Genomic DNA, 14,565 nt, shown 5'->3' on the forward strand with positions numbered 1-14,565 from the left:
CTCAAATTTACGCAGTTTGCTAAAATATACTTCACTTTGCGCAGTTTTCCAAAATAGGCTTCACTCTGTGCAATTTCACAAAATGACCTAGAGTTTCAGAATATGTTTTTTCAGAATGATTTCAGGTTTCCTTTTCTTCACTTCAAATCTTTGATTATCTTGATTCCTCATTTGGTTTTCTTGGATCTTTAGCGTATGAATTCTTTAATCTTGGTCTCCTAAGATCCATCCCTTGCTTTGGTGATTCTTAAGCATCAAATTTATGTTTTTAGTAACCTTTCAATCTAAGCTCTTAAATTCATCTTGCAACACAAACATGAGTAAAATAGAACATTAAGCATTGTCATGTTCATAAAACCAAGATATAAATGGAGGATAATATTTAATATTTGGCTCTCAACAAGCTTCACCTCTTAACCCTAATTAAGAGATTTAGCTAACCATAGACATGATTGAACTAAACTCAAAAGAAAAACATAAAAATCAAAGAAGAACCGAAGGATTGGAGAAGAAAGACGACTCTGTAGAAACTCCGCAACTCTTTACTCTTTCTCCTCTACCTTAATTCGTATCAAGGATAGTTTGGAACACCCCTTTATATATAGGAAAAATTCGCACCGACTTAAAATTAACTTCAAATTTACACACTTATGTTACGCTTTAGTTGCACCAACAACAACCTTCATTCGCACTGAAGTCGCACCGAGTTCGGCTTAAGATTCATTTAGGGCCTGTTTAGCCAGTCGCATTAGGTGGGATTAAGGTGGATGGAATTAAAAAAAAAAAAAGTTACAATAAATGCATGTGTAAGGTATTGTCCCTGGATTGGGTGTATCCCATGTTTTTTAATACTATGTTTGGAATGTATGTATTAAAAAATAAATCCCAGGATTTACTTTCAAATTGCATTTGGATTGAACATGGATGAAGCAAAAATCCATCATATGTGGGATTAGTAATCCCATCTCACACTTTCCAACACAAGGCTTATTTTCCAAAGCCTACAAAGTTAATTTTAATCCCATCTCACACTCCTTCAAAACATGCCATTCTGAATTTCAAAGTGGGATTAGTAATGCAATCCCATTTAATACAACTTAATACCACTATCCAAACAGGCCCTTAGTTACAACTGAATTTCACCAAAAATATATTTGAAGTCTAAGTCTCCCTGTAACATCTCAAAAAAATTCGTACAAAGACCGGAGTACCACCTCAAGCAGAGATCACTAAGGACCAAATCCTTTAGAAATTAGACAAGAATTAACTAAGTGTTAAACTAGATTACATGTGAAATTAGTACTAATCACTTTAAATACGATCTGCAAGATCCAAAACGAGTAGAACCGCTAATGCTATATTACCTAAAAACTTAGGATCCATCTCAAAACCCAGTTGCTCTCGGGAGCATCATGAAACGTCGTATTGGACCTGGACCGCGCGTCGAAAGTCCGATTGCCCTAAAACTATACGGTTATGACCGCCTTATTGGGCTTGGCTACCATCTCAGAAATCAAGTTCAAATAGTATTCCGAAATGCACAACTTGAGCCCGAAGCGAAGTATGTAAGAAACACGAATATCTTTAGGAAATGAACTGAAACTTAAGTGAATTGAGTCATTCACTTGTAGGCCAAATCTAAGGATTCAGACCATCAGAATCTGACCTAATTACACCCTCAGATCAGGAAAAATTTCCAACACATGTCAGTGTACTTGTGGCCCTGATCGAATACTGGTGACCGTTGAACTGAAACTGGTCCTCCGCAGTCGATCTGTAAATCTGATCGGATCGAAAACTTCGCCTGGCCTACATCCAATGTTAGGGAGCTTAAGTCTGACCATATGTAAAAAAGGGATCTCCAGATGTGCTCCGTTGGACCGAAACGGCTAGTCTTTAGCTATAACTTAAGTATACCATGGCCCTGGGGCCATTCCCATCAGTTTTGGGCCTATATAAGGGCCTAAACCCACCCCTCTCTCATTCCATACGAATTCCTAACCTTAGGAGAGAGAAGATAAAGAAAAGAGAAGAAGAAAGTGAGGAGAAGAGAGAGTGTTGGCGTCTGCTCCTGGGATCTTTCCCTGCCGTTCCACGTTCTTTATCGTCTCATCTGTATCGCTATTCCGGCGAATCCGACTCCGTTTGTAGGTAAGAAATACTAATCCTAATTTGTTTTAGGGATACAAGTAGAGTGAATGCTGAAGTAGCTAACATATTCCATGTTATAGGTTGCCGTCGTGCCGTAGGCGAGAACTTAGTGTTTAAACTGAGTTTGTTACGAGTCTACCAGCGAAAGGTGCGGACTATAAACGTTTAAGTTATGATTTTTCAAGGCTTTTAATGTCAGCAATGATTTATGTTTGATTTGATTGCTATTACATGTGCTTAGATACGTGGGTTTCCATATATTATGTATATATATAAATTATATTGATTTATAATGCATTCCATGTGTTTGTTGAAATGTGTGAATAAGTATGGAATTGTGATGTATGCTTGTCATGTTTATTGACTAAGAATTCATGATTGTTGTACGTATGGTGAACCCTTTATAAAGGGATTTACTAATACCTGTTATAACTACCTTATTACATGTATATGATATGCTTAGCCTAAGTGTTTGATAAAATGCTTGAATGTAAAAATGCTTGTTTAAATACATGTAATGACGGTGTTGAGATAGGATTCTCAATCCCTTTAACTATGGTTATAGTACTCTTTATATAACCTATCTTACTACTATGTGCTGTATAGATGAAATGTCTGTGTATGGTAATATGTATAGTATGTGTTTGTTAAATTGCTCAAGTAAGATTTATATCTGATTTTCAATTGTCACATGTTGTTTTGGATTACTATATGTGAATGCTATTGTTTGGAATGTGATTGGGGCTACGATGTAGTCCAGGCAATCGGTAATTGTTTGTGAACGGTGATTGAACTGCTTAACCACGACAGGCACGCCCGATGAATTCAAGTCGTACGGTGCTTGTCGGCAGTAGTTAGGCCACACGGAGTGCTTATGCGCTCCATGTCGATCGGCTCGACGTATGCTCGTAACAGTCGAGCTTTCAAGCAACCCGGTTGACTCGATGTATGTTCACCATGTATGGACGCTATTGTTTGAATCTAAGGTATTAACTTACTAGTGCCAAAACTCGTTTAACCTTGGTACCTCGATCTGCTAAGATTCATGAGCTGGGCATGGTAGTATGGGACACCGTGGTCGTGCTATCAGCCTACGCTAGGGCGACAAACCTCCCCATAGTGTCTAGTGAGCAACCCAGACTCGTGAGCTGAATATGATGGTATGGGATACTATATTCGAGCTATCAGCCTACGATCAGGTGACAAGCCCGTAGTGACCTCGAGCATACACTAGAAACTACGTTGAGGTGACGAGCCTTTCCGTAGTAAACTAGAGTATAAACCAAGCCTACACTGACGATGATGAGCCTCTCCGTAGCGACCTGGAAACCATCTATCGTATGTGACTACTAGGATTGATGACCCTAGATGGATCAATGTTTGGGTTATGATATAAAGGGAGGTGCCTTAGCTTCCCAATCCTACTATATGAATATGTCTAATTAAGAACTTGACTAACATAATTATGCATCGCATTGTATGGTACTTTAGCGAGGAAGTGCATAGAGGAAGGGGTACATGCCGCGATCGTAAGATGTTATCGCAAGAGGGAGTGTAGGCGAGGGCATGCATCATTAATACATAACATGTTTACATTAACCAGAGTATGTAGGGATGCTTGATTGTATTACTTTATCATTACTGCTTGATTGAATTGATAACATATTAACCTTTGCCTTATAGTTTCACTTAGTTAATCACTCACTCCCACATTCTGGGACGGTGTTTTAAACACCAACCAGACTCTGTCTTAGATGCAGATTCTGGTGCGACATATGAGGCCGAGCCAGACTTCTACAACGATGAGGAGTTCTTATACATGCAGTTATCAGGCAGATTTACGTAGGCCACTCTGATCGACGGGATTACAGGGATATATGATTAGTTGGACATTCACATTTTGTCATTCTATATATATTTATTTTTTTGGGACAAATATGTATTTATTTAGCTTAGTAATGCCATCATACTCGGGAGGTTGGGAAACACATCTGTGTATTTTATATATCTATCACAGTCTTCCGCTTGCAAAATTTAACTGTCTCTGGAGTATGATATATTGTTTGGTATAATCTCTCTCATGTTTAAGGCACTAATACAGACAACATTTAATCATCATTATCTATGTTGCATAAGTGATGTGCTAGGACTCGGGAGTTGGGCTCCTGCTCAACCCCTGAATTCCAGGGCGTTACAAGTTGGTATCAAAGCATGATTTGGATTAAACCGGACCTGGGTTATGGTCACACAACGCCCACTGACGTACTTTAACTTAGGAGGGTGCGATAAAATGTAGAAACGGTTGTAGGATTTTTAGTTTCTTCGGTCATTAGATTTGACCGAAACTGACCATCGTAGTTCACCCCGTAGGCACCTTTGATCGTGTAAAATGATCCTAATCTCCCTCTAGTCTGTCAATTGATGAGTATGGATGTCAATCCCACGCGTAAAACACGTCAAAAGCGTGAATACTCGCAAGTTGGAGTGCGAACGTGCACCAGACGAATGCAGGGGAGGGGGGGTGGACACCGACCCCATGCAGAGCCACCACCAGCCAGACAGTCCCCGGGTAGAGCCTTCACCAGATTGGTGGGGCCCCGTCCAGCCAGATAGTGCTCGGGCGGAGCCTCCACCCGCCTGGCGGGGCCCAGCCAACCGACCGACTATGGGGTCCTCCACACACATGTGGGACCCCTCTCCTCCCTCTAAAAACCATTTTAGGGTGTTTTTGCAAAATCCCAACCCCCCTTCACTCCATATTCTCTCCCAAACCCCTCAAATCTTTCTTCCTCTCTAACCCATTGCACTAAACCCATCTTTAAGCTTCAAATCTTCTTCTTTCATCATCACTACCTTTCTATCTCCCTTTCCAAGTGACTCAAACCCCATTAACTTTTTCAATTCCTCTTAAATCTTTTTCCATATCTTCTAAACACTACCTTTTCCTTCATTTTTCACACCATCTCCCTCTTTTCTTCACATTTGAGTACACAAACCCACTTGTGTGTCTCAAAACTCCAAGAGCCACCAACCCATCCTATTCCCAATGGCTTTATTTGAAGTGGTCACTACCATCTTCTACATCTCTACGCTCGTGTCTCTCATGACAAGGAAAAGAGCAACCCCGGATGAGGCCGGGCCAAGCCGACCACGTCGTCCTACGAGGAGGGCGGACGCTGAAGCAAGTACTAGTGCCGAGCAAGAACGGAGATCCAAGCGGGACCTTGATCCTCAAATTCCATTGGAGAGATCCCTACTACCGAACATTGACCTCGATAAGTTCCTAAACCACAAGCTCATGTTTGAAGCACACGTCGATGAAAAGATGTTTAGGATGTACTCGGTCATCGACTTTCTCATGGAAAATGGGTGGGGTCCCATATTCGAGGGAAAAACTCCTGCGAGTGCAAACACTATGCGCACTTTTTATGCCCTCATTCGAAATTCGATATATAATTCCCTCCAGTTTACTATCCCTCTGGGTAGGCAGGAGATTACGATTGGTGTGGATGATATTGCTCTTGTCATGGGTGTTGAGAAGGGATTGGTGCATGCTAGCGAGAAGGATTACGTTAGTAAGAGGGAGAAGAGACTCCGCACGCGATTCCTCTGTGGCCAGGTCGAGCATTGAAGGCCAGTCTCTGGTGGGACAGTGTCCTCCAGACCATTGCTACTGGATACGTGTGGACGTGGGAGGCTTTCGAAACCCACTTCCATGAGAAGTACTTTCCTCTCACGTATCGACATGAGAAGGAGAGTGAGTTCCTTCGTCTCCGTTAGGGAGGGATGTCTGTTGTTGAGTACGAGAATAAATTCACGGAGATGACTAGGTATGCTCCGTTGATATTAGCCGATCAGTCGATGTGAATGTGGCAATTTTTAGAGGGCCTGCGACCCGAGATACACTTGAAGATGTGCTGCGCTAGCATATCTACCTATGTTGAGCTGGTGGGCATGTCTCTGCAAGCGGAGCAGGATGGGGATAGATTGTCCTGCACGTGCATGCCTATGGTTCCTAGGCCACGACCAGATTTGTCGAGCAGGCCGTTCCTCGGTAAGAGGCCCTGTGCAGACTCACCTCCTAGACTTGCAACTCCACCAGCCCCTATGAGATGACCAGACTTGTGGTGCACTTACTGCAAGAGGTCAGGCCATGCAGATTCCTACTGTTTCACCAAGATGAGGGACAACGGCTTCTCGCCACCTCAGAGGATCAACCGCCCGCTTCCTCAGATGATTGCAGCTCCACCTCTACGGTCAGCACTAGCACATCCATCTTTTGGCTGCCTGCACCCCGATTTAGGCCGCCTCAGTCACCTATGGTACCGTAGTCGAACCATTCTCAACAGGCTCGGGCGCATTCACTTACAGCAGAGGCATCCGAGATAGCAGACATGGCACTGATGGCTTTCGAGGTCATGACATAGATCCAAGGTATTCTAGCCTTCTTATTGGTGGACACCAGGTCCATTACCTCCATCATATCATGCACAGCAGTCAAGGGACTAGCGTTGGGTACAGCTCCTACGAAGGGAGTGAGAATCCTTACTGCTACAGGAACTTTTTTTGAAGTTATCAGGATTTGTGAGAGTTGCCCGATAGATTTAGGAAGCAGGGCAGTACAAGTCGATCTGATTGTTGCCTCTCCGTATCATTACGACGTTATCCTCGGTATGAACTAGCTCACTGAGATGGGGGTAGAGATCAATTGTGAGGCTAGGGTGGTGACAGCCCATGGACCTGAGGGCACGGCTTTTACTTTCCCTGTTCAGGTCAGTTACCCTTCCCGTTTGAGTTATTACGCTTCTCTATTGGAGAGTATGTATAGTCCGACACTTGAAAACACGCCTGTAGTTCAGGATTTTGAGAATGTGTTCAGAAAGATACCTGGGTTGCCTCCTCAGCACGAGATCAATTTTACTATCGATTTAGTGCCTGGTGTGACACCCATTTTGCTGCTGACATATCGCATGCCTCCATGCGAGATGGAGGAACTGAGGAAACAGATCGATGATCTGTTGGATGCAGGCTTCATACGACCTAGCGTGTCCCCATGGGGAGCACCTGTGTTGTTTATGGAAAAGAAGGATGGATCTTTGTGATTGTGTATTGATTATCGCAGGTTGAACCAAGCGACGGTGAAGAACAAGTATTCTCTGCCCAGGATAGATGATCTGTTCGATCAGTTGAAAGGGGCACAATATTTTTTGAAGATCGATTTGCAGTCAGGGTATCATCAGTTGCGCATCAGAGATGAGGACGTGCAGAAGATAGCATTCAGGACCAAGTTTGGGCACTACGAGTTCCTTATGATGTCATTTGGACTCATGAACGCACCGGCTATGTTCATGGACCTGATGAATCGGGTGTTTCGACCGTACTTGTACCGATTCATCATTATATTTATAGATGACATTCTAATATACTCCAAGAGTCGAGAGGAGCACGAGGAGCACCTGCGAACAGTCTTTAATACTCTCTAGGAGAACCAGTTGTTCGCACGATACAACAAGTGTAACTTCTGGAAAGAAGAAGTCAAGTTCCTGGGATATGTGGTGTCCAAGGAAGAGATAGTTGTGGACCTTGCTAAAGTAGTCACAGTTCAGGACTAGGATCAGCCCGGTTCGGTTACCGAGCTGAGGAGTTTCCTTAGCTTGGCAAGTTACTATCAACGTTTCATTTGGGATTTTTTCAAGATAGCCAGACTGTTATCTCAGCTGACTCGGAAAGATCTCAAGTTTGCCTGGACTGAGAAGGCCGAAGCTGCTTTCAGGACCTGAAGGACATGTTGACATCCGCCCCTGTGCTAGTATTGTCAGAGCAAAGGGTCAAGTATACGATATATACCGACGCATCTTGTGTTGGTTTGGGTTGCGTCCTTATGCAGAAAGACAGGGTTATTGCCTATGCATCGCGGCAGTTGAGGAAACATGAGGAAAACTACCCCACGCATGACCTGGAGTTAGCAGCCATCATCTTTGCATTAAAGCTCTAGAGACATTACCTCTATAGAGAAGAGTTCGAGCTCTTTTGCGACCAGAAGAACCTCAGGTACATATTCATGCAGAGGGACTTGAATATGAGACAACGGCGGTGGATGGAAACCTTGAAGGACTTCAAGTTCGAGGTCTCCTACTATCCTAGCAAGGCCAACCTTGTGGCAGACGCGTTGAGCCGCAAGAAGGCGATAGCATTTGCGGCTCTGCTGATGATAGCAGAGTGGGATATGGTAGAGTTTGTGTGAGACTTTGAGCAGAAACTTACGGTAGAGGAGCCGTTCGAGAGCATCGCACATATTCAGGTACAACCACTTATTGATGATAGGATCATCGTGGCTTAGAAAGACGACGAGCCATTGGTGAAGATGAGAGAGCAGCTTAGTGACGATGTAGACTCAGAACGGAGAGTTGGTACGGATGGGGATTTACATTATCATGGCCGCCTATGCGTCCCAAACCTTCATGATTTGAGGAAGGAAGTTCTTGAGGCTACTCACAATTCGAGGATGGCAATGCATCCTGGTAGTACGAAGATGTACTGCGACATGAAGCAATCGTACTGGTGGGACAACATGAAGGCCCACATACCAGAGTATGTATCACGTTGTCTCACATGTCAGCAGGTTAAGGCAGAGCATCGCCGACCTCCTGGACTGCTTCAGCCCATGCCCATAGCTGAATGGAAATGGGACTTCATCTCTATGGATTTTATCTCAGGGCTACCGAAGACGAGGAAGGGACACGACTCCATCTGGGTGATCGTGGACCGGTTGACGAAATCGGCTCATTTTCTCCCTATTAGAGTTTCGAACTCTACGGACAATTTGGTTAGGCTGTACATCAAGGAGATTGTAAGTCTGCATGGAGATCTGTCGGACCGAGACACGATTTACATCTATTTTCTGGACTCGTATTCAGGAAGCAATGGGTGTGAAACTGAAGTTCAGTACCACATTCCACCTACAGACTGACGGGCAGACGGAGCGCGTGAATCAGGTGTTGGAAGATATGCTGCGAGCTTGTGTGCTGGATTTCAAGGACAGTTAGGACGACTGTCTTCCTTATATAGAGTTTGCGTATAACAACAGTTTTCAGGCGAGTATTGGTATGGCTCCCTATGAGGCCTTATATGGGCATCCCTGTCGGGCACCGCATTGCTGGGTAGAGGTTGGCGAGAAGAGCCTGATTGGCCCAGAGTTAGTTTAGGCGACTTCAGAGAAGATCGACATTATCAGGCATCGACTTTTGGTAGCACAGAGTTGACAGAAGAGCTACCCCGATATGAGACGACGACCACTAGAATTCGAGGTCGGGGACCATGTGTTTCTGAAAGTTCCCCCCATGAAGGGAGTCCTTCGATTTGGTAAGAAGGGGAAGCTCACACCAAGATTTATTGGCCCATTCCAGATACTGGATCGAGTGGGGGTGGTAGCGTACCGCCTGGCTATGCCCACACCACTCGTAGGCATGCACAACGTATTTCATGTATCGATGTTGAAGAAATATGTTCATGACCCTTCCCACATTATCAGATGGGAGCAGGCACAGTTGAGTGAAGATGTTACTTATATACTGGGACAGACGCGTATTTTGGATAGGAAGGAGCAGGTGTTGCGCAGTAAGGTGATTCCACTTGTGAAGGTTCTGTGGACACACCACACTAAGGAAGAGGCTACTTGGAAAACAGAAGCCGAGGTCTGAAAGAACTACCCTCAGATTCTCGAGGAGTACGAAAAGGTACTAATTTTGAGGATAAATTTTTTCTTTAAGGGGGGTAGATTGTAACGTCTCGAAAAAATCCATACAAAGACCCAAGTACCACCTCAGGCAGAGATCACTAAGGACCAAATCCTTTAGAAATTAGACGAGAATTAACTAAGTGCTAAACTAGATTACCTGTGAAATTAGCACTAATCACTTTAAATACGATCTGCAAGACCCAAAACGAGTAGAACCGCTAATGCTATATTACCTAAAAACTTAGGATCCATCTCAAAAACCAGTTGCTCTCGGGAGCATCATGAAATGTCGTATCGGACCTGGACCATGTGTCGAAAGTCCGATTGCCCCAAAACTATACAGTTATGACCGCCTTATTGGGCTTGGATACCATCTCAAAAATCAAGTCCAGATAGTATTCTGAAATGCACAACTTGAGCCCAGAGCGAAGTGTGTGAGAAACACGAATATCTTTAGAAAATAAACTAAAACTTAAGTGAATTGAGTCGTTCACTTGCAGGCCAAATCTAAGGATTCAGACTATCAGAATCTGACCTAATTACACCCTCAGATCAGTAACAATTTTCAACACATGTCAGTGTAATTGTGGCCCTGATCGAATACCGGTGACCATTGAACTGAAACTGGTCCTCCGCGGTCGATCTATAAATCCGATCGGACCAAAAACTTAGCCTGGCCTAGATCTAATGTCAGGGAGCTTAAGTCCAACCGCATGCAGAAAAGGGGCCTCCAGATGTGCTCTGTTGGACTGAAACGGCCAGTCTTTGGCTATAACCTAAGTATACCATGGCCCTGGGGCCATTCCCATCAGTTCTGGGCCTATATAAGGGCTTAAACCCACCCTCTCTCATTCCATACGAATTCCTAATCCTAGGAGAGTGAAGAGAGAGAAAAGAGAAGAAGAAAGTGAGGAGAAGAAAGAGAGTGTTGGCGTCTGTTCCTGGGATCTTTTCCTGTCGCTCCACGTGCTTTACCACCTCGTCTGTATCGCTATTCTGGCGATTCTGACTCCGTTCATAGGTAAGAAATCCTAACCCTAATCTATTTTAGGGATACAAGTAGAGTGAATGCTGAAGTAGCTAACCTATTCCATGCTATAGGTTGTCGTTGTGCCGTAGGCGAGGACTTAGTGTTTAAACTGAGTTCGTTATGAGTCTACATGCAAAAGGTGCGGACTATAAATGTTTAGGTTATGGTTTTTCAAGGCTTTCAATGTCAGTAATGATTTATGTCTGACTTGATTGCTATCACATATGCTTAGATATGAGGGTTTCTGTGTATTATGTATATATATAAATTATGTTGATTTATAATGCATTCCATGTGTTTGTTGAAATGTGTGAATGAGTATGGAATTATGATGTATGCTTGTCATGTTTATTGACTGAGAATTCATGATTGTTGTACGTATGGTGAACCCTTTGTAAAGGGATTTACTATAATACCTGTTATAACTACCTTACTACATGTATATGATATGTGTAGCCTAAGTGTTTGATAAAATGCATGAATGTAAAAATGTTTGTTTAAATGCATATAATGAAGGTGTTGAGATAGGATTCTCAATCCCTTTAACTATGGTTATAGTACCATTTATATAACTTATCTTACTACTATGTGCTTTATGGATGAAATGTCTGTGTATGGTAATATGTGTAGTATGTGTTTGTTAAATTTCTCAAGTAAGATTTATATCTAATTTTCAATTGTCACATGCTGTTTTGGATTACTATATGTGAATGCTATTGTTTGGAATGTGATTGGGGCTATGATGTAGTCCAGGCAATCGGTAATTGTCTGTGAACGGTGGTTGAACTGCTTAACCACGACGCACACGCCTGATGAATCCGAGTCGTACGTTGCTTGTCGGCAGTGGTTAGGCCACGCGGAGTGCCTATGCGCTCCATGTCTATCGGCTCGACGTATGCTTGTACCAGTCAAACTTGTCAAGCAACCCGGTTGACCCGATGTATGTTCACATGTATGGACACTACTATTTGAATCTAAGGTACTAACTTACAAGTGCCAAAACCCGTTTAACCTTGGTACCTCGATCCGTTAAGACTCATGAGCCGGGCATGGTGGTATGGGACGCCATGGTCGTGCTGTCGGCCTACGCTGAGGCGACGAGCCTCCCCGTAGTGTCCAGTGAGCAACCTAGACTCGTGAGCCGAATATGGTGGTATGGGACACTATATTTGAGCTGTCGGCTACGATCGGGTGACGAGCAGTAGTGACCTCGAGCATACACTAGAAATTACGTTGAGGTGACGAGCCTTTTTGTAGTAAACTAGAGTATAAACCAGGCCTACGCTGATGGTGACGAGCCTCTCTGTAGCGACCTGAAAACCATCTATCGTATGTGACTACTAGGATTGATGACCCTAGATGGATCAATGTTTAGGTTATGATATAAAGGGAGGTGCCTTAGCTTCCCAATCCTACTGTATGAATATGTCTAATTAAGAACTTGGCTAACATGACCATGCATTGCATTGCACGGTGCTTTGGCGAGGAAGTGCACAAAGGAAGGGGTACATGCCGCGATCGTATGATGTTGTCGCAAGAGGGAGTGTAGGCGAGGGCATGCATCATTAATACATAATATGTTTGCATTAACTAGAGTACTTAGGGATGCTTGCTTGTAATTCTTTATCATTACTGCTTGATTGAATTGATAACATGTTAACCTTTGCCTTATAGTTTCATTGAGTTGATCACTCACTCCTACGTTCTAGGATGGTGTTTTAAACACCAACCAGACTCTGTCTTAGATGCAGATTCTAGTGCGACGTATGAGGCCGAGCCAGACTTCTACGATGATGAGGAAGAGTTCTCATACATGCAGTTATCAGGCAGGTTTACGTAGGCCGCTCTAATCAATGAGATTACAGGGATATATGATTAGTTGGACATTCACATTTTGTCATTCTATATATATTTATTTTTTTGAGACAGATATGTATTTATTCAGTTCAGTAATGCCATCATACTCGAGAGGTTGGGAAACACATCTATGTACTTTATATATCTATTACAGTATTCTGCTTGTGAAATTTAACTGTCCCTGGAGTATGATATGTTGTTTAGTATAATCTCTCTCATGTTTAAGGCACTAATATAGACAACATTTAATCATCATTATCTATGTTGCATAAGTGATGTGTTGGGACTCAGGAGTTGGGCTCCTGCTCGACCCCCGAATTCCAGGGCGTTGCACTCCCTCAGGTCACACCAAACTTCCCTTCGGTGGCACCGAACATGGCTTCGATCTGACTTAGGTGTAACGCCCCGTACTTTTCAGTACTCGGGTGTCCCCATGGAAATCTGATTTAACTTACACATGTATGGGAACACATGTAATGTAGTCATACAGTGATTCTCAGTCTATCCATCTCAACCATCTAGTACAACCTTGATTCATATATCAGGACATCTGGCCATTTAGTCTCTAGGATAAAAATCATCTCATCACGAAATTTGCATTGATCTTCAGGAACCCACTGTCCTTGGGATCTTAATCACCTTAGTAGGCCAATTAAACTATACATCATGAGTTTCGGGACCCGAATCAGTGAATCCACTGTTCATTAGACTCACAACATTTTACTGATCAATTTAACGATCAATCTTCCTAAGTCGACCATTAAATTATAAAATCCAACCATAAACTGCTCCAGTAATAGAGGTTCCTGAGATTGGATAGATGGTTCAACGTTGACGACCATGATCAAAGGCAGATCTTACAAATAAATGAACAAATGAATAAGCATCCATGTATGCACATATAGTAACAATATGTAGAGTATAATAGTACAAATAATATTATTAGGAGTGTCTAATAAATAAAATAGTTGGGCCTGAACACACCAAAGAGCTGTAGAGTCTCTTGTCTGTCAATATTAAAATCAGGATCGATCTAACCGTAGAGTCATGAAGACCCTACATTTAACCAGACTAGGTTATCGCGTCATTAGACTGTCATGGACCTTTACTTAACAGCCCAAACCTTATGGATACTTAATAATTCGAATTTAGGATTAACCTAACTATAAATCAATGAAGTGAAATTGATTAATGACTTGATCATTCAGTGCAAAGTAAAATAAATATATATAAATAAAATGATTAGAATAATAAGAACATTAACAATAACATTAAACGATATTTTAGTAAGAGAAATATAGAAAATGCCACCTGGACATTCCTAGTCATTCCTATGACCATCAATGGACTCCTAGTATTGAAGTAGGACTCCTTTAGACCGTTGAGTTTTTTATAGTATGGCAATCTAACCATTAGAGCAATAGAAATTGCGTTTATAGATTGTAGTTCATTGGCATGGCCCACCTAAGCTTTATGTTCACCTGATCTTTAGTTAGGGGACACATTTAGATCCCTAGAACCTAATGGACAGAGTGGATTTCCCACAAACATCACCATGGGCCCCACATTGGTGTGTATGTGCACCGGTGCTAAAGCACCCGTAGTGCACTAGACGACCCAGCATGGTCAAAGCGGCCTGACCCATAACTTCTCTAAAAATGGGAGATTTCGCCCTCTCTCTTCGGTTTGCACCAGCCGATAGACAGCGTCCGTTTGGGACGCGCTATGACCCACCATCTTAGATCATATGGGAGATCTGAACCGTCCATCTGGTGCAAATGGTCCCTCT

This window comes from Magnolia sinica, chromosome 11 (genome assembly GCF_029962835.1).
Source record: "Magnolia sinica isolate HGM2019 chromosome 11, MsV1, whole genome shotgun sequence".
NCBI classification, from domain to species: Eukaryota; Viridiplantae; Streptophyta; class Magnoliopsida; order Magnoliales; family Magnoliaceae; genus Magnolia; species Magnolia sinica.